We start from the raw sequence: 19,666 nt of genomic DNA on the forward strand, positions 1-19,666 counted from the left end.
AGGGCTGTGAAGCAGAGCAAAGGGTCATTTGGAGTTTAATTCTATTCTCAGATAACTTCATTTTGCCTGATGTGATTGTTATTGCCCGAGTGCTAGATGTTTATAGGAAACAATATCCTCAATAACACATTCAGACATCCTATTTAAAGGGTCAGCTTAGGCCATTAGATAACAGCTTCTGAGGAGTCGCATGTCATGGACGATTTAAAAAGGTCAGCCTTTTGCTCTTATCAGAATAATATGTTAAATTCATAAAAAGTGCATGGGAATATATGCTCTGATCTGAAACCTAGTGAGGTTACATATCCCATTTAAAATCGGAATGCAATAGTCTTAGGGAATAGTCTTCCCTATTGTGACGTATATCTGAGTGAAACGGCTTCTCGAACAAGGACAAATGTAGGGCGTGACTTGATTTTGTCCGTCGGGAATTGTTTGGATCAATGGATTGTTGTGGTTTGCTGTTGCTGTGATCTCATGTGAGTGACAGGTTGTCCCACCCTCGCACCTGTAAACAAGTCATCAGAGAAGAGTAGAGATGTTGTCACGAGGGAGAAGTTATTTTGAATAAAAATTAAGTGGGCACATGAATTTTAAAAAATAATGATGTGCACGGATAAATAATTTATTATAAATACTAGGGATGCACAATATGATTTTTTGGGGCGATACCGATACCGATTTTAACAAACAATTATTGGCCGATACCGTTACCGATACTGATGCCGATATTTGTCACTTCCTCTCTTATTTGAAATTTTGTCATCAAAATAGATAGTATTTTGATCATGTTTTAAATAAGCATTAAAATATACTAGCTACTTTATTGCTGCATCATCACATAATTTTTTAATGAACATGGATTGGATCCATTTAACATTCAGTTCAGCAGGCCTACATAAAGACAACAGAACAAAGATACATATGAAATAAACAGTGTTATTTCATTTAGGTAGGTTTAAACATTTTCAGGTACAGAAATAAAGTAAACAAATGTAAAATAACACTGCATATTCTTCACTGTATAAATTATATACATATTAATCCTTTATTGTAACAGACTTTATTTTGATTAATCTTCTAATTTGTTTTTGTATACATTTTAATATTTTTTTTTTTAAATGTTTAAATATGTCAGTCTGTCAAGGAGTTATTTTGCAGATTTAAAGTTTGTCCGTTTATTAAGCATCCCCCGAAAAGGCATAAGATCTGTATGTATTTGTTAACTGTTAGTTGTAATAAGTGTTTTGTGTAATTTGCTGTTTGTTGATGATAACGCAATGGAGAGAGAGAGAGTTTAATACGCACTTCTTGTGCTCTGTATTGTTTAGCTTAGCTTATTGTTGAGTGAAATCGGACGCAATAAACTTAATAAAACATCAGTAAAGTTTTGGTCATCATTCGGATAGGTCCCGCTACACTTATGAAAGTTACAAGTTATAGTAAGTGTTTTAGTCAAGAATAGTGTGCAATCTTTTGTTATTTGATTAGCATTAGGCAGCACTAGGATTATGCAACAGTCATTATACAGCTCAGTGCCTTCACGCAGTTAATTAATAAACTATCGGTTTGTTATATCGGCCTTTCTTCTGCTACAGCCGATATGCTGATGGTTGTAAATTGAGCAAAAACCGGCCGATAAATATCGGCGGCCGATACATCGGTGCATCCCTAATAAATACTCCATTAAAAAACAAGAATTGACAAGAATTTGATATCATGGTAACTTTAAACAAAATTCTAAGGCAGCATGTATCTCTCATGTAAAAGGCAATCCCTCAAGGATGCTACGGTGGTTAATCATCAGTGGGAATGGTTACGTCGCACATGGTCATGGCACGGAAATCTTACTAAAACTTAATTTAAAATATTTTGTATTATTTATTTTTTTGTATCAGCTGGCTTTCTATTAATGCAATACAGTGAATGACAACCGTCTGTGGTCTCCCAGTGGCTTATATTATTGACAATTTAGTGATTAAGTGATTAATTTAGACCTAAACAAAAGAGAACATGTATGCCTTCATCTCTGAAAACATTATTTTTGTTTTACATTTCATAATGAAGCCCAGCGCTGATTTTCATCACTAAATTTTCCATCACTTCTTTTTCATGAATTGGAATGTGTGCAATGGATTGTGCAATGGGTGATTGAAGGACGTGAAAGACACACTAGATGCATCCTTCAAAATGAGCTGAATGAAGGACGCAAAACGAAGACCGCCTGCCAAGAACCCTTCTGTCATGATTGATTACAGGAAGCAAATGCAAGTAACGCCGTTTATTGAACAACAAGCAGTAACAGAAACACAGTCAATGAGAACGTGCAGGCTACAGGTAGGCGCAGGGACTGAGATGGTCGGCTGGTGACGTGGCGTGGTGACTGAAGAGTGGCGGTGAGATAAATCCAGGATCCAGACAAAAGACAATGCACGAAGACAGTAATCCACAGAAGACGACGAACAACTGGGACTCCGGTCAGGAACAGACGAGACAACCACGAACAGGACACCAAACAACGATCTGACAATGGAGACAGGAATGAGGTGAGTATTTAAGGACTGAGGGAATGAGCAGCAGGTGGGGAGAGTGATGGGTGGCAGCTGGGTCCAATAATCACCCACGTGGCCTGGGCACACCCACAAACACACTCGCACACAAACACAAACACACCCACTGCTGTCATAACACAGAGCACGCGACAAGAAGGAAACAATGCATCTGCGAACCGTGACAGTACCCCTCCTCCTAGGAATGCCTCCTGGCATTCCCCGACTCCCTTACCTGTCGATTGTAATCATCGATAAGGGTGTGATCCAGAATGTCCCTGGCAGGAACCCAACTCCTCTCCTCCGGACCGTAACCTTCCCAGTCCACCAAGTACTGAAATCCGCGTCCCCTCCGCCTAGAGTCCAGAATGCGATTTACCGAATAAGATGGTTCCCCATCTATGAGACGCGGCGGTGGGGGAACCGGGGCTGGCGGATTAATCTCAGAATGAAAAACAGGTTTAATTTTGGAGACATGGAAGACGGAATGAATCCTCCTGTACACTGGAGGAAGTTTGAGGCGGACTGCCACCGGACTAATGATCTTGGTGACAGTGAACGGGCCAATGAATTTTGGAGCAAGCTTCTTAGAAACGGGTCGGAGAGGAATATCCTTTGTAGAAAGCCACACTTTTTGACCGACGACGTAAACCGGAGGCCTTGACCGGTGGCGATCGGCCTTGGCCTTGGTGCGTTCCCTCACTTGGAGGAGAGTCTCTCGGGCTCTCGTCCAAGTTCGGTGGCACCTCTGGACAAAGGCGTGGGCAGAGGGGACCGCGACCTCGGATTCCAGACTGGGAAAAATAGGTGGCTGGTAACCTACACTGCATTCAAACGGAGATAGGCCCGTGGACGACACTGGTAAAGTATTGTGTGCGTACTCCACCATTGAGAGTTGTTGACTCCAGGAGGAAGGATTCTTGGAGACCATACATCGCAACGCTCGCTCCAAATCCTGATTGGCTCTCTCAGTCTGACCATTGCTCTGGGGGTGAAACCCCGACGACAGACTAACAGTCGCCCCCAGCAATCTACAGAATTCCTGCCAAAATTTGGAAACGAATTGGGGACCCCTGTCAGAGACCACGTCTACCGGGAGGCCATGAATCCGAAAGACGTGGTCAATGATCGTAACCGCTGTCTCCTTGGCTGAGGGTAATTTGGGCAAGGGAATAAAATGAGCCGCCTTCGAGAACCGGTCCACTACGGTTAAAACAACCGTGTTCCCTTGGGAGGGTGGGAGGGCGGTCACAAAATCTAGCGAGATATGGGACCAGGGTCTCGAAGGGACTGACAGCGGTTGAAGTAACCCATCTGGGGCACGATTGGAAGTCTTACCAACAGCGCAGACTGAGCAAGCCAAGACAAAATCGCGAACGTCACGAGCCATGAGAGGCCACCAGAATCGTTGCTTAACCAAAAACTTAGTTCGACTGACTCCTGGATGACATGCCACGTTGGAACAATGACCCCACTGAATGACCCTGGACCGTAATCCCTCCGGCACAAATAATCGGTTTGGTGGGCACTCGGGCGGAGGCGTTACCCCTTCTAGAGCCGACTTGACTCTCGATTCGACCTCCCATGTGAGTGTGGAGATAACTAATCTCTCGGGAAAAATACACTCGGGAGTAGACGGGCGTTCGGAACGGTCAAAAATACGAGACAAAGAGTCGGGTTTGATGTTTTTGGAACCCGGGCGGTACGAGAGAGTAAAATCAAAACGTCCGAAAAAAAGTGCCCACCGAGCCTGCCTGGAGTTCAATCTCTTGGCAGTTCTGATGTATTCTAGGTTCTTATGATCGGTCCAGACGATAAAGGGTACCCCAGAGCCCTCTAACCAGTGGCGCCATTCCTCCAACGCTAACTTGACTGCCAGCAACTCTCGATTACCAATGTCGTAGTTACTTTCGGCGGGAGATAAACGATGAGAAAAAAACGCGCACGGATGCATCTTATCGTCCGCGGAAGCACGCTGGGACAACACTGCACCTACCCCCACCTCTGATGCGTCAACCTCCACCACAAACTGCCGTGATGGATCAGGGGCAACGAGAATGGGGGCCGAAACAAAGCGAGCCTTCAGTTTGGCAAACGCAGCCTCAGCTGCGTCTGACCACCTGAACGTAGTTCTGGGGGAGGTCAAGGCGATCAGAGGTGAGGCTAGTTGGCTGAAGTTGCGAATGAAACGCCGGTAAAAATTGGCGAACCCCAGAAACCTCTGTAGGGCCTTACGGGAATCTGGATTTGGCCAATCCACCACAGCCTTAACCTTCTCAGGGTCCATGCGTACTCCCTCAGTCGACACGATGTACCCTAGGAAAGGAACAGACTGTGCATGAAAAACGCATTTCTCCGCCTTGACAAAAAGCCCATTCACTAACAACCTCTGAAGCACTCGTCGAACGTGCTGTACGTGTTCCTGGAGAGATGAGGAAAAAATCAATATGTCGTCCAGGTAGACATATAAGAACTGATCGACCATATCTCTCAGCACGTCATTAACGAGTGCCTGGAAGACCGCTGGGGAGTTGGAAAGCCCGAACGGCATGACCAAGTATTCAAAGTGCCCCCTAGGGGTGTTAAAGGCGGTCTTCCATTCATCACCCTCCCTGATGCGGACCAAATGATAAGCATTCCTTAAATCCAATTTTGTGAAGACGGATGCTCCCTGCAACCTCTCAAAGGCTGAAGACATTAACGGCAAAGGATAGGTATTCTTTACCGTAATGTTGTTCAACCCCGATAATCAATACAAGGTCGCAGGGAACCATCCTTCTTCCCCACAAAAAAGAACCCCGCCCCCGCTGGAGAAGAGGAATGGCGAATGAACCCGGCTGCTAGTGAATCAGAAATATATTTCTCCATAGCCTCTCTTTCGGGGACCGAAAGTGAATATAACTTGCCTTTAGGCGGAGACTTCCCTGATACTAGATCTATGGCACAGTCGTAGGGACGATGCGGAGGAAGAGAAGCAGCCCTGGACTTACTGAACACCTCCTTCAGGTCCTGGTACTCAATGGGCACGGTAGACAGATCCACTGCTTCCTCCTGTAAAACAGAACCAGAAACAGACGAACAAGCAGAGACAAGACAAGACTTATGACACTCCTCACTCCAGGCCACAATGGAATTCTGGACCCAGTCTACCCGGGGGTTGTGTTTGGTGAACCAAGGATGACCAAGGACGACGGGGGTGTGAGGGGAATCAAAAATAAAAAACTTAATCCGTTCCGAATGGTTGCCAGCGGTGATGAGGGTGAGATCTTCAGTTTCGTGAGAAATGGTGGGAAGGCTCTGTCCGTTGAGTGCGTGAACAGCGATTCTGTCGGTGAGTGGTTTGAAAGGAATGTGGAACTTGGTGGCGAAAGATTGGTCCATGAAGTTACCTTCTGCCCCAGAATCCAGAAGTGCGTTGCAGTTGTGAAAGTGATGCGACCATCCCAATCTCACCGGGAGGAGGGTGGATGTGGTTGAGGACTTTCCAGCGGAGATCCCACCCGACAGTAGCCTCAAACTTACTGCCGGGCTTGCCCTTTTAACGGGCAGTTGTAAGCGAAATGGCCCGCCTTGCCACAATATAAACAAAGTCCTTGGGACCTCCGCCTCTCCCGCTCCTCCCGGGAAAGCCGAGCTCGACCCACCTGCATGGGCTCATGATCTTGAAGGGAACTGACCGTGTCCCCGCCGCTGGACCTCAGGACTTCCTCACTCCTGTGGGCTGGACTTCTCCGCTCGGCCCTGGTCAGCCGAGCATCCACCCTGAGCGCCAGGTCGACAAGACCATTAAACGTGGTGGGGAGGTCCAGCGTGTAGATCTCCCTTTGGACACGGTCAGCCAACCCATGCAGGAACATGTCCCACTGCGCCTCCTCGTTCCAGTGACACTCTGCCGCCAATGTACGAAATTCGATGGAATAGTCAGACACCGACTTCTCTCCTTGGCGTAGTTCCGCCAACTGTCTGGCGGCTTCTCTCCCCGCGACTGAGCGGTCGAACACTCTCTTCATCTCTGCGGAGAGTGACTGGAACGAGGTACAGCAGGGGTCTTGGTTCTCCCACACCGCCGTTCCCCAGAGCGACGCCTTCCCCGTCAAAAGCGTCAGTACGAAAGCCACTCTGCTTTGTTCGGTGCTGTAGGTGCGGGGCTGCAGAGCAAAGTGCATGGTACAATGAGTCAGAAAAGCTCTGCAAAATCCTGGTTCACCTGAATAAGCTTCGGGTACAGGGAGACGAGGCTCCGAAGCGGCGACGCTCGCTGGTGTGGGTGGGGAAACGGCCGGTGTGGGCGGCGCAGCGGGGACACGAAGCAGCTGGACTTGCTGGGTGAGCTCGGACACCTGCGCCACGAGAGCCTGCACGGCTCTTCCCGTCTCGTTGAGGTTTCTCTCCTGCGACTCCATTCGACGAATGCTGCTGTTGACGAAATCCTCCAGCGAAGACTGCTGAGTGCTTGCTGCTTCCGTAGCGAGGTCAGATCGTTCTGTCATGATTGATTACAGGAAGCAAATGCAAGTAACGCCGTTTATTGAACAACAAGCAGTAACAGAAACACAGTCAATGAGAACGTGCAGGCTACAGGTAGGCGCAGGGACTGAGATGGTCGGCTGGTGACGTGGCGTGGTGACTGAAGAGTGGCGGTGAGATAAATCCAGGATCCAGACAAAAGACAATGCACGAAGACAGTAATCCACAGAAGACGACGAACAACTGGGACTCCGGTCAGGAACAGACGAGACAACCACGAACAGGACACCAAACAACGATCTGACAATGGAGACAGGAATGAGGTGAGTATTTAAGGACTGAGGGAATGAGCAGCAGGTGGGGAGAGTGATGGGTGGCAGCTGGGTCCAATAATCACCCACGTGGCCTGGGCACACCCACAAACACACTCGCACACAAACACAAACACACCCACTGCTGTCATAACACAGAGCACGCGACAAGAAGGAAACAATGCATCTGCGAACCGTGACACCTTCAAATTGAGATGGCCTTTAGCGGCGCTTGATGACATGGCAGCCGAGATATAATAAATCAAAGATGGCGGATAATGCCAGACAAATTTTATAAATACTAATACTTTTTTATAAATACTCAAACTAGGTTTTGTAACAGGGCTAAGTGTGCAGTATATTGAGTGCAAAAAGAGATGATTACATCATAGAGCAGCTTGGGCAGCAACGCCATGAATCTTCACAAGGTCTGGATCTGGAATGAATATGCATGAAGGCAGCAAATCAAAGTAAACATGAACAATGGATGATGCGGATTTATAATGCATCGTCAGCACGGAGGAGAAATAAAACGGTCTGTGTATCTGAGAAACGAGAGAATGAGAAACGGAGACAAAGGAAGAAAGAAATAGTCATGGATACAGGACCATCTGGACACGGTTAGCCTGTTCAGATAGCGTTTCAGTGGCGCTGATTTGCAACTCTGTCAGTTAGCTACAGTTACACACCTGTCTCTGGACAAAGGGACTCACCTTTCTACTGGCTTGGCTGGCTTTCCGTCGCTACTGCTGATAGCTCAATCACAGGCTAGTGCCAGCCAGCTAATGAAGTGCTCTCCAGAGGTCAGCATTCCTCTGGGTCAGGATAGGATAATCAGTCATTGGCGGTACTCTCAACCACCTCATTTAGAGCATAGGGACCGACTATGTTCGGCAAGGCTGAGCAGACCGTGTCTCGGTCCCACCTGATCCATGTAAAAGAGATACCAGCCATCTCGCTTTATTACTAGATGTTATCTGTTTCCCAGAGAAAGCCCAGAGTACACAGCATGCTGAACCATTTTGATTAGAATAGAAAGACGACAGCTCACCTCGGGTTTGCATGTAAGATGACCTTTTGTCTAGTAACAGAGTATTGTTGACCTTAGTTTATCTGAGCCTTAGCATCATAACATGAGAATCACAGGCGGTTGGTGCTTTTCAAGAGTGTGGAAATACAGAGAACTGATATCAATGACAACTTTTAGAGTATAGCTACTCAAACTACTACTAAAATGTTAAAATGACAAAAAAAAATTGACAAGAGATTAGAAATGTTTCAAAGAACGAAACATCTTTTTTTTTTTTTTGGCAGAACATCCTAGTGAAGCACAGTGTCTCCAAATACTTATTTGGACATAAATAAACATGTCATTACTGCATTTTTCATGAAATTCGAGGGGAAGCCATCCTTCCTTTGTTTGCATAGAACAATCGCTGTAGTATAGTTGAGGTAATATCTCAAGATAAGGGGTGGGGGGACAGGAATTAAAGCCAAACCCATAATGTTTTGTACAAGATTCAGTGCAAGAGTTGCAGTTGGGGTATCAGGTTATGGCTGTAGGCCTGGCCAAAGTCTAGTCTGGAATAGAAGGTTAGCGCTGCAGCTTTGGGGGGTGGATGTTGGGACGGACACCCACTGATAAAGTTTCCCATGATGGATTGAGTTGGCTGGAGGCAGCCTGTGGTGCCACATCACATTTAATTGCATGCATCTTTCATGCAGAGGTGCATGTGTGTGTATACCTACCTCCCACCTCTTTCTACATTCCCTTTGTCACCCAATCAGGACTGCTTGGAGTGAAACATTTCACACCCGTCAGCTAGTTGTTCAACAGATTTCTGAATGTATACACTGGAGCATTTTGTGACCGAAGTGATCTATATTACCTTGAAAGAGCTATCCCTTAACATTCCCATTTATCTCAAAGACAGCTGCTTAGCTGGCACATGCAGTCCTGGAAGTATGCGGTCATCTTTGCTTCACCTTAGTGCTTTTTGTCTGCCTAATATGGTATTTACCAAAGCTATCTAGCCAAAGCCTTGGGGCCAGGTTGTGATGATAACATGTGATGTGGTTTATGTGTAGGTGTTTTCAGTAAAGAGTCACGAAAATAAACAAAGCTTATAGTAGTATAAAATGCACCTTTTTAGGTTTAAGTAGCGCTACGCAGACTATCAAAGCCATTTTGATTCTTGTTGATATGTACCGAGTGTACGCATGTAGTGTTCTCCACAGGGAACTCCAGTGAGGCACATTATGTGGCTCTTTATCGGATCAGGCCAACTGGTTTTCCTGTGGCTTCACACCATTTCAATAGGAGCCTCAGGGTGGCACAGTCATCTCGGATTTGGCAAGCTGCTCCAGTTGTACCTTAGAGATGAAAGTGTTACCAGCAAGCAATTAGAATCTACTGTCAATGCAATGTGAGCCTCATTCTGGCCAGTGTTCAATTGCAGAGGAAATTTTTGTGTTAATGGGTAATGACATCCTCGGGGTTACTTGTCTGTTCTGGTTATAAAATGCACCGAGGAGATGAAGAGTGGGATTTCAAGACATAGCAGAGACGTTACGCAAAATATTGTGCACTGTTATATTTTTTGACACAAAATCCAAACCCTCTCCAATTCAGGGAAATCAACTCTAAGCCAAGTGTATGTGCCTTGAGCTGGGAAACATATGATCACAAGGTTGTATGCTCACACACTCCCAAACACACATGCTGTCAACACCTTCGCCATGATGGATCCCTCTCATTTTCCGAGCTAGGATCCGATAAAAGTGGCAGCCGAGCTCTGGGGCCTGGCTTTCTCTGATTACACCTCAGCGTCCCAGAGCAGATGTAGCCGAGGAAGCCCCTCCTGGGCTGGCTTGCACAACGCTACATTTACCCAACCACTTCTCAGCTGCAACCTCAGCCTCGGGCGCTCCACCATCAAATTTTCATGCGACCATATGGAAGAATATTAGTAATAGAGATTTACTGTCATGGCCGTCCCACTGGAGAAAATAAGGAAACTGTTACATATTGCTTTGGGTAAATGAGAGGGAGCCAGGCGAGGAAAACAGAGCCCTCCGTCTTTGAGACATCCGATCGGCTCGCTGAGAAGCGAGTGGAGGCACTAAAGTGTGCTTTAAGTGCAATTGAATGGGAAGAGTCCTTGAAACAGCATAGCGCTTTGTTGGTGGGGTCAGGGATGTGAGTGATGATGTCTTGTCTCGGCGTCTCTTCCGTGTGCGTGACTCCTGCGCGCCGTCAACAGGTCCGGCAGGTTGGGGCTGTGATCAGAGCGCCGGCCTAAATTACAGCAGGTTGACAGATAAGGAAGCAGCTCAGCTGAATGCACACAACATCAGAGAGAGGGCGGAGAGGGCGGCATTGTCTACCTCCCTCACCTCACACCCTCACAGTACACCTGTCCATCAACATGCGTCATTAAGAGCTGTTATTGACTCCATTAGACGCTGTTGGCAGGAAAAACAAAGTTTAAGCAGGTTTTACTTGTGTGTCACTATAGCACGTTATGCAATCTAGTTGCAGAGCAAAGTAATGGTTTCTCCTTTTGTCTTGCTGTTAGTTTGGAGTTATCTGCATTAAAGCTCCATGGCTTCTGTGGTTTTCCACGAAAGTTATTTGCTTTTCACCACCAATGAGGCACAGCCCGGAGTGCCTGTTTCGGTTAGAGAAGTTTTCTTTCATGCTGAAATGGTACCTCTCTGCGGGCTTTGCTTTGAACCTGAACACACCATACTGAATCAACACGGGGGTACAAATGTGAACCAGACTCCAAATTTGGCTTTTAGGATGCAGAGGGTTATGATGGCAGTTGGCCTACTTCCTGTAAAGTCTCATTAACATTTATGAATGCAAAATGAGGGGGGCTGATGGGAGGTGTTTTAAGCTGCATTTTTAGATAGCTGATTTCTCTCCTCCCTTCGTATGCCGCAACGCTGAACACACAACCACAACATGTCCACTCTCAACAACTCGGTGGATTAGCCATGTGGGCAAGAGGGTCAATTTGCAACCGACTCTTCTGGAACCAATTAGAAACTACATCTTTCCCTGGGGCACCCTGGTTGAGTAACTCTACATTAGATGTTTTATCTTTTGATATGCAGGGCATTATTAGTGGTGAGTTGCTCGCAGTGGCTGTGGTTAGATAGTGACAACCGTGGAAACAAGGATTGGCTCCGAGACCATGGGCATGTTGCATTATGCCTACACACACACACACACACACACACATACACAGACTTATCCTCCTCTGCTTGTTATACCACAACAATCCCTCTTTTGTCAGGGATGATTGATGATATGTAGGAATTTCATTCATGGAGTTCTGTGTTTTGGAGTTGCTGTGACGACCAGGTATAAACAGGCTCTGGCTGGGTATTGAGTTTCACCTCTGAACGCCAAAGAGAAACAACGGCAAGGGACTTTCAAAGGTTAAACAAACAGTTATTGCTGATATCTAGGTGGATAATGGCTGAATTATCTTTTACAAAATGTTTATTGTTCACACGGACGATCGATTGGAGAATACGCATTCCACATCCGTGACCTCATCGCAGAATAAACAGTTCCTCTTTTCACAGCCTCTGGATTTGAAAACATCAGATCCAATCTACGTTCTGCAGAATTTCCTCTGTCAGTTTAACATGTTAATTTAGTGCATTAAAAGGGATTGTATTTTGTGCCTCGGACTGACGAACAAGCTTGATTGAATAGGTGGTGATATGGACATAAACTATATATAAAATTCTAAAGAAAAAAAAAAATGTTTTGTTTGCAATTTTTTTCCCAAAAAAATATGTGATAAATTCTATCAATAATATAACGTAATCAACCACAAATTTAGATCAGGGGCAATCAATTAGTTTCAAGACTTTTATGCATTTCCTTCCCAGAAAAGGTCTGGATAATCACAACTTACATTGTTTCAGTTGCCAGTAAATCTGTATGGAACCAATCCAGGATCTGGACTGGGTTCTGTTAATTGGCGACCTTTACTTTGGGGTGACTGCCTTGCATTAGCTCTTCTTCTCTCTTGAACTTTTTTCAAGTCATAGCTGTGAGCTTAATACCTCCATTTGAGGCAAAGTACTGGTTCAGATAAAAGCCGCTTGGCGCTATGATTTATTAATGCTACGCTATTAATACTGTGAGGCTTTTGAAATAAGTCTTGTTGACTCTCGGTCTTAGACTGCTGGTATTGGGAGGATCTCCACAAAGAAGACACATCCTGGTCATCCTTCACACCCTCTCACGCACGCTCGGTCACTGGGTACCAAAGGCTTATGGGGGATTTTACTGATGGGGCTTTCTGTGAGTGAAATCCTCAGTGGATTTCTTGCTGTCCCTGCAGGTTTAGTATATGGCATCTCATAAGTTTTATAACGCCCCTTCATGCACAAAAGCAAATAAGTAATTTGTGATGGTGGGCATGAATAAAGTTAAAACTGTCATATGTCAAAAGAAACATACACATTGGCTCTGTTCCAAAACCTGCCTTACTATCTACAGCCCATATATACAGCTGCCTTCTAAGGCTTTGTCCACACTAGTGCATTTTCGTTTTAACACGGCACGATCCTTGTCCATACTGGCATTCCACTACATTTCAGAAAAGATCTCCATCCACACTACATGACCGAAAACGCATGTCACATGACCATTCATGCACACTGGGCATGTGTGTACAAGTGTAAACAGTAAGTTGGTTATATTATAATGGTCATATTATAGGGGCTTGACGAATCAGGGAAGGATACGGAATGATCCAAAAGACCCAATCAGGGAGCGAATGTGGGCAGCGACAACCTATTTTCAAAAGTCTCCATTTTGGTCCATCTACACAGAAATGCAACCCCAGAGTTTTCAAACTAAAATGGGGTCTGCAGCGTAGTAGACTCCAGAGTAGCGTGGACACCAGGCGTAACAGTAGCAAAAGTTAATGCATTTGATATCGAAAATGCACTAGTGTAAACTTAGCGTTAAACAGCATCATAACTGATTCATAAGTGACTGATTTGGAACTCTCTACATAAGAAGAAAAAAGAAATCAAATTGGAGATTCGAATCAGTAGAGTTTGACATTAGCATGTTGCTAGGCTATGTTAATCTGATCATAAAAAGCATAAAAATACATCAAACGAAAATAATGGGTAAAAAAGTAATAATGTTCAAACTGACATTTCCCTCACTTTGTCTGCCATCTTGGATTTGTTTTTTTCACTGAACTTTATGACTTTGTGCAAAAGAAAGACAGAAAAATCTTCCTTTTCCCCAAAAAACTAATTCAAGATCATAATATTTGGGGCTGTAAAAAATTGAGAATTTAATTTTGTTTTTTATAATAAGCATTAACGATTCTTGCGCCGACTCCATTTCTAGTAAAGATAAGTTACATTTTGCATTATGCTTTGCAAATTTTTGTTTGGGAAAATAGTATTTGCTTGCAGAATATAGAAATATTAGACCCGATCACAGTTATAAAACAGATTTACAAATTGATTAGACTTTTACCTTGTTTGAAATACAAACTGTATATGGACTTGCCTTCTTTCCGATTAATTTCAGAGATCTGTGCATTCCAAAATGATTTTGTGTTTTGACCCTTTTGGGTCAAAAATCATTTGCGTCTACGATGATGTCCATGATGCCTTAAAATGTTGCCGCTCAGTAGACTTTGGGACAGAACCATAGGGTGAGGGTAGGTAATGCGTGTTCCTCAGCATGAAGTGGCATCATCTCAGGAATGTAACCTTTTGTTTTAATGGATGGATAAATGATTGTATGGAAAAGTGCACCATTACGAACTCTGGCTCTCTGCAAATAACAAAGACTTGATGCAATATTTATTCATCTCTAGTGATCACTAATGCTGCTTCTATTTATGTGTGGGGCAAAAATGCAATTAGATTAATACTTACTTGAATTACCGAGAACTCCTGCTAATACACTGTATGGGGATGCCTACTCTAAAAATAATAAATAATATATGAGAATCTTCAGTCTTATACAGAGGCTAAAGATCAGTCAGTACACAGTAGATGAGTGATTTCCAGTTTTTCCAGTTTATTGATTTCCATTAATTTTGTATAATGTAACACAAAAATAAAAAAAATATATTAATGTTTATTTACAAATAACAAGAAGTGAGAAGGTTTTTAACTCATCATTCCTATAGAATATCTTGACCACACATGTGCAGCAGCACAGCAGATATTTGACTTTACCTCCAGTAGCAACCCGGAAAACACATGACGTCTGCGAGCAGAAGTGCGCTCTCTCTCTCTCAGCTCAGTGCATTCTTCCATTAGTCAGGACGAGATTAATGTATGAAAATGCAGCAGGTCAATGCTTACCCTCTTTTCCTGCTGCATGAATTATTTACAGCTGCATGGGAACTCCATTATGCATACTGCCCACCACTTTAGACTGCTCCGAAACCACACAACACACACATACACAAAGAGGATCACACACAAAAACTAACGCACATGTTTAATACTAAATCTTTTTGTTTTGATTGTTGTATTTTTGTTACGATGGTTGAAAAATGTTAACACTTTGTATGTATACATAAATGTGATAATCAAGCATATTACAGTGATTTAAAGGTGGCACTGTATTGATTTTTCTCAATCAATCTGCTTTGTGTTTGTTCTAGACCTCTGGCCTTTAGTATTAAACTTTTGCAATGAATTTAACTCAAACTACTGGACCTCCATCTGTTTATTAAACTGCATTTATCTATTTTTTTTTTACATTAGTATTGCAAATTTCAATCATTCCTGTCCGTTTCCCCCGCATCTAGATTTACAATGATTTTAGGATAACACTTTATTTTACAGTGCCTTTGTTACACATTACACATAGTTACTATAGTAATTACTATGAATTGTGCTTAATTACTTGCAACTAGTAAGTATATGCTTAACTATTTTTACTCAGTATTCACTGTAATACGAAAACCTTAAAATGAAGTGTAAAGATGTAAAGATGTACTGTCTGCCAATCAAAATCAGATGAAAAAAAGTACTGGACAGGTTGATGGGATGGTGTCCTAAGAAGCTTGTTGCTTTCTGTATAAACAGCAGAGCCCTTGCATGCACTTGCTTTTGAAAGGAAATATGAACAGACACACTAGATGTCACTATTGTAACTTGATGCAGAGCTTGTGTTACACTCAGACCTTGGGACAGATCAGGCAGCAGGGAAATACAGTACATCAAACAGAGAGAGAAGTAAAGAGAAACCACATCATAACTAGAAATGTATTTTTTTATTAAAAAATGAACTCCTCTTTATGTAGTTTATTGCTTTTATAAAACAGAAATATGATAAAAGACACCAATGTTCATTAAAGGATTAGTTCACTTTCAAATGAAAATCAGCCCAAGCTTAACTCACCCTCAAGCCATCCTAGGTGTATATGACTTGCTTGTCTCTGACAAACACAATTGTAGAAATATTAATAAATCCTGACTCATCCGAGCTTTATAATGGCAGTATGCGTTACCAAACGAGTATGAGCCGAAGAACGTGTCTCAATCCACATCCATCCATCATAAACATATTCCACAAAGGCCTTCTGAAGTGAAGCGATGCGTTTGTGTAAAAATAATATCCATATGTAACAAGTTATGGAGTAAAATATCTAGCAGACCACCTTCTGTATTCTTCAAAAAGCAGAAGGTGGTCTGGCGGAAGCTAGATATTTTACTTCATTTCTTGTTAAATATGTTTTTGTTTTTTGTTTTTTGTTTTTTTACACAAACACATAGGTTTGCTTCAGAAGGCCTTTATTAACCTTCCGGAGCCATGTGGAACATGTAACATTACATTTGTATTATCATTATTTTACATTTATTAATATTAATAATCATGAAAAGTTCTTAATATAGTTCATTATTCTAACCGTAGGCTGTTTGTCAGGCAATTAAGTAAAATAAATCAAGGTCAGAAATTAACTTTTTCAGTAAGAAGCAATAGTTGCCCCCTGGAATTGATTTCCTGGGGCATTTTCTTTATTATTATTATTTATTTATTTTTACCTTTGAGCATTTTTTATAATTACCTTATTAAATCTATCTGTGTTGTTGTAATACTTACGTTTACCAGTTACCTTAATAAATTGCATTAATATAAACTGTTACCAATCGATTGTTTTTCAACATCAACAAAAGCCGTTTTTACACTGCAAAGGTGGAACAGAAGCTGCATCTGATATGGCATTTGCTTATTTTCACAGATTGTTTAATGTTGCTCATGTTCAGGCATTTACACAAAAATTGCATAAAATAAATAGCCTATAAATTAAAAAACAGGAGCTCTTTAGAGGGTGAAGGTGATCAACAATCATTATTGATGATTGCTGACAAAGGGTTAGTTCACCCAAAAATGAAAATTCTGTCATTAATTGCTCAACCTCATGTCGTTCCACACCTGTAAGAGCTTCGTTCATTTTCAGAACACAAATTAAGATATTTTTGATGAAATCCGAGAGGTATATGGCTCATCAGCAATATAATCAAACTTCCAAGGTCCAGAAATGCAGTCGTTAAAACAGTCGACATGACTGCAGTGGTTCAAACTTAATGTTATGAAGCGATGAGAATACTTTTGTGAGCAAAAACAAAACAAAAATAATGACTTTATTCAACAATATCTTCTCTTCTGTGTCATTCTCCGTGCTGTTTATGTTCAGCGCTTCCAAGTTCAACGTCAGAACGGTGGCTTTCATCAAAAATATCTTAATTTGTGTTCCAAAGATGAACGAAGGTCTTACTAACTAACCCTTTAATATTGTAATGATTATTAATGTCGATTCATAGAAATTTTCTGAATACAGACAAAACAAGCTGGAACCGAATTTGTTTATTGCTTTTTGTGGGTTAGAAAATCAAGGTAGCATAAAAACAAAACTACAAAAGCGAGCAAAGAACACTGAAACGGTCCATGACTTCAGTCTAATGTGAGTTTTGCACTTTCGCACAAACTCTCGTTAATCAATGAAGCTCTCTACACTGCAAAATTAATCTTTTATGCACTTTGTTGTTTATGATTTTGTGAACGCAGACTTCGTGCAGATTCAAAATTCAACTTGCGCACCAAACAACTCTGGCTTTCTCCGCAGTGATGAACACCTCAAAACACCCCTGATTGGACATTGCATTCATGAGCTCAGCAGAAACGTGTGCAATTGGTTATAATGCTCAACGCTGCAAACCGCGCGTAAAAAGAAATGTGACAACAAATGAATGTAAATGTAATGCAATCGACAATTTTCATTTATTTCACATTTCACTACAGCCATACTAGATCTAGCTTAATTGAGCAGGGGCATTTTTTGACACTTATTTTGAATTTGAGGGGCATTTTTGTTCATTTTGCTGGCATTTTTGCCCAAGTCCGTGTTAATTTCCAACCCTGATATAGGCTAGTCTGAGCCACAAGTGTGAGATTTTATAACAACTTTGAACTCAGCTTATCCAACTATGTATAACTATCCGTTTATATTGATTTAATTTTTTATAGCATACATTCAGGAGAAGACATTTTTAATTCAGATGGAAATGATGGAGATATATATATATATTTTTTTTTTTTGACAGTTTTGAAAAGCGATGATTAAAATGTTCTTTAAGAGACCGTAAATAGTTATGAATGCTACATAATTATGATGGAAAGGCATTCCATTATTAGCTCATGAATAGATATATGCACACCTTTCATGAGACGTGAATGTTATTGTAATGGGGTAAATTAATTCAATGCTAATATGACACTCATCACTCATCACTTTAAATGAAAGAAAAGAACTATTGAAGCTCTTATATTGTCGTGAAGAGGAATTTGTGCAAAAACAAATAATGTACCTAATCATTTAAAATAGATTTTCTCATATCCTTCAAGATATTTCTTATGTCCGGAGGCAACCATTTCCGAAAATGGTTCTGTAGGTTTGTCTGTAATGTCTTGAAGCAGACAGAACTGAATGGTGCTGGATGATTTTTTTAAAAACACATAATTAGAACAAAGTCCAGTAGTTGAGTCATCATAGATTTACTGTATTGCAAAAGATTTATTTTACTTTCAGCACTATGGAGCAGCAGGTTTAGTGTTGAAAAACAAAACTCCAACTACTGTTTTATTCCATTCACACTAATTGTACTTAATAAGGACGCTGACATGTCCCTAAGGAACAGATGACAATACTGCAGCAAATGTCATATCCTCAATGAAAGCCATCTCTTTGCTGTATGGTGGGTTTCTGAACTGCTGATTTAGATTCCTGTGTCCTTGAGTCAGTGGCTGCTTGACTTGAATGGCAGCAGAGATCAATCTGAGAGCGAATTATGGCCAAAATACGAATACTAGTCTGGTTTGGCAGATAATGACCAAACTATAAAAGACAAAATCATGATAATAAATAATTTCAGTAAGACTATTATATATCTTATTACTACTTCTGGTTTTATGACTGATAATAACAGTTAGCAGAAAGACACACGCGCGCACACATACGCAAATCTGAACATTTGCAAAAAAGATTAAAATCTCTGCTAGATTGTATTACCATCAGTCCCTGGATCAGGAGTTAATTGAAAACACATCTCCTCTGTCACCCAATAGAATCATAACCCTGAAAATATCTTTTACAACAAACCATGAAAATACAAAGAGGAAGCTAAAACCAAAGAAAAAGTTTTGATTATTATGTGATAGGTGCTTCAGTTCAATAAGAAGAATTCATCTTTTGTAAGATTTTTAACATTTTATTAATCATGTGTTTAAGACTTAATAAGTTACATTGTGCCATTACAATATAAATAATAAGTTTTAATATGTTGTGATATAATACGCTTTAAAAAAAAAAAAAAAAAAAAAACGGTAACAGGGTTGACAGCTCTGCAGTTTAATTTGACATTACAATTCTTGTTCTCAAGGTCATAAACTACAAAGTGTTTTTAGAAAGGGAATTTAAATTTCCGAATGTCATTGTCAGTTGTTCTGTTGTTTACAATACAAAATTATGGCAACACGGTTGACATTTTAAGATTGTTGCCCACTGGCAAAAAAGACATAATTTAAGGTAATAAAAAGAGAAGACTTTGAATTGTCTTTGAAGAGTTCACTTTTTTAAAGAATAATGTCTTTAAGACTTTTTATTTAATAGTGATTTTGAAAGAATAAAATATAATGGTAACAGGGTTGACGGACATGGAAGTACAACTTTTTAATAATTTAAAATCTCTTAAGCCCACCATGGCTACATGTATTTGATCAAAAATACAGTAAAAAAAAAAAAAAAAAAAAAAAAGTAATAT

The sequence above is a fragment of the Megalobrama amblycephala genome, linkage group LG10 (assembly GCF_018812025.1).
Source record: "Megalobrama amblycephala isolate DHTTF-2021 linkage group LG10, ASM1881202v1, whole genome shotgun sequence".
Taxonomy (NCBI): domain Eukaryota; kingdom Metazoa; phylum Chordata; class Actinopteri; order Cypriniformes; family Xenocyprididae; genus Megalobrama; species Megalobrama amblycephala.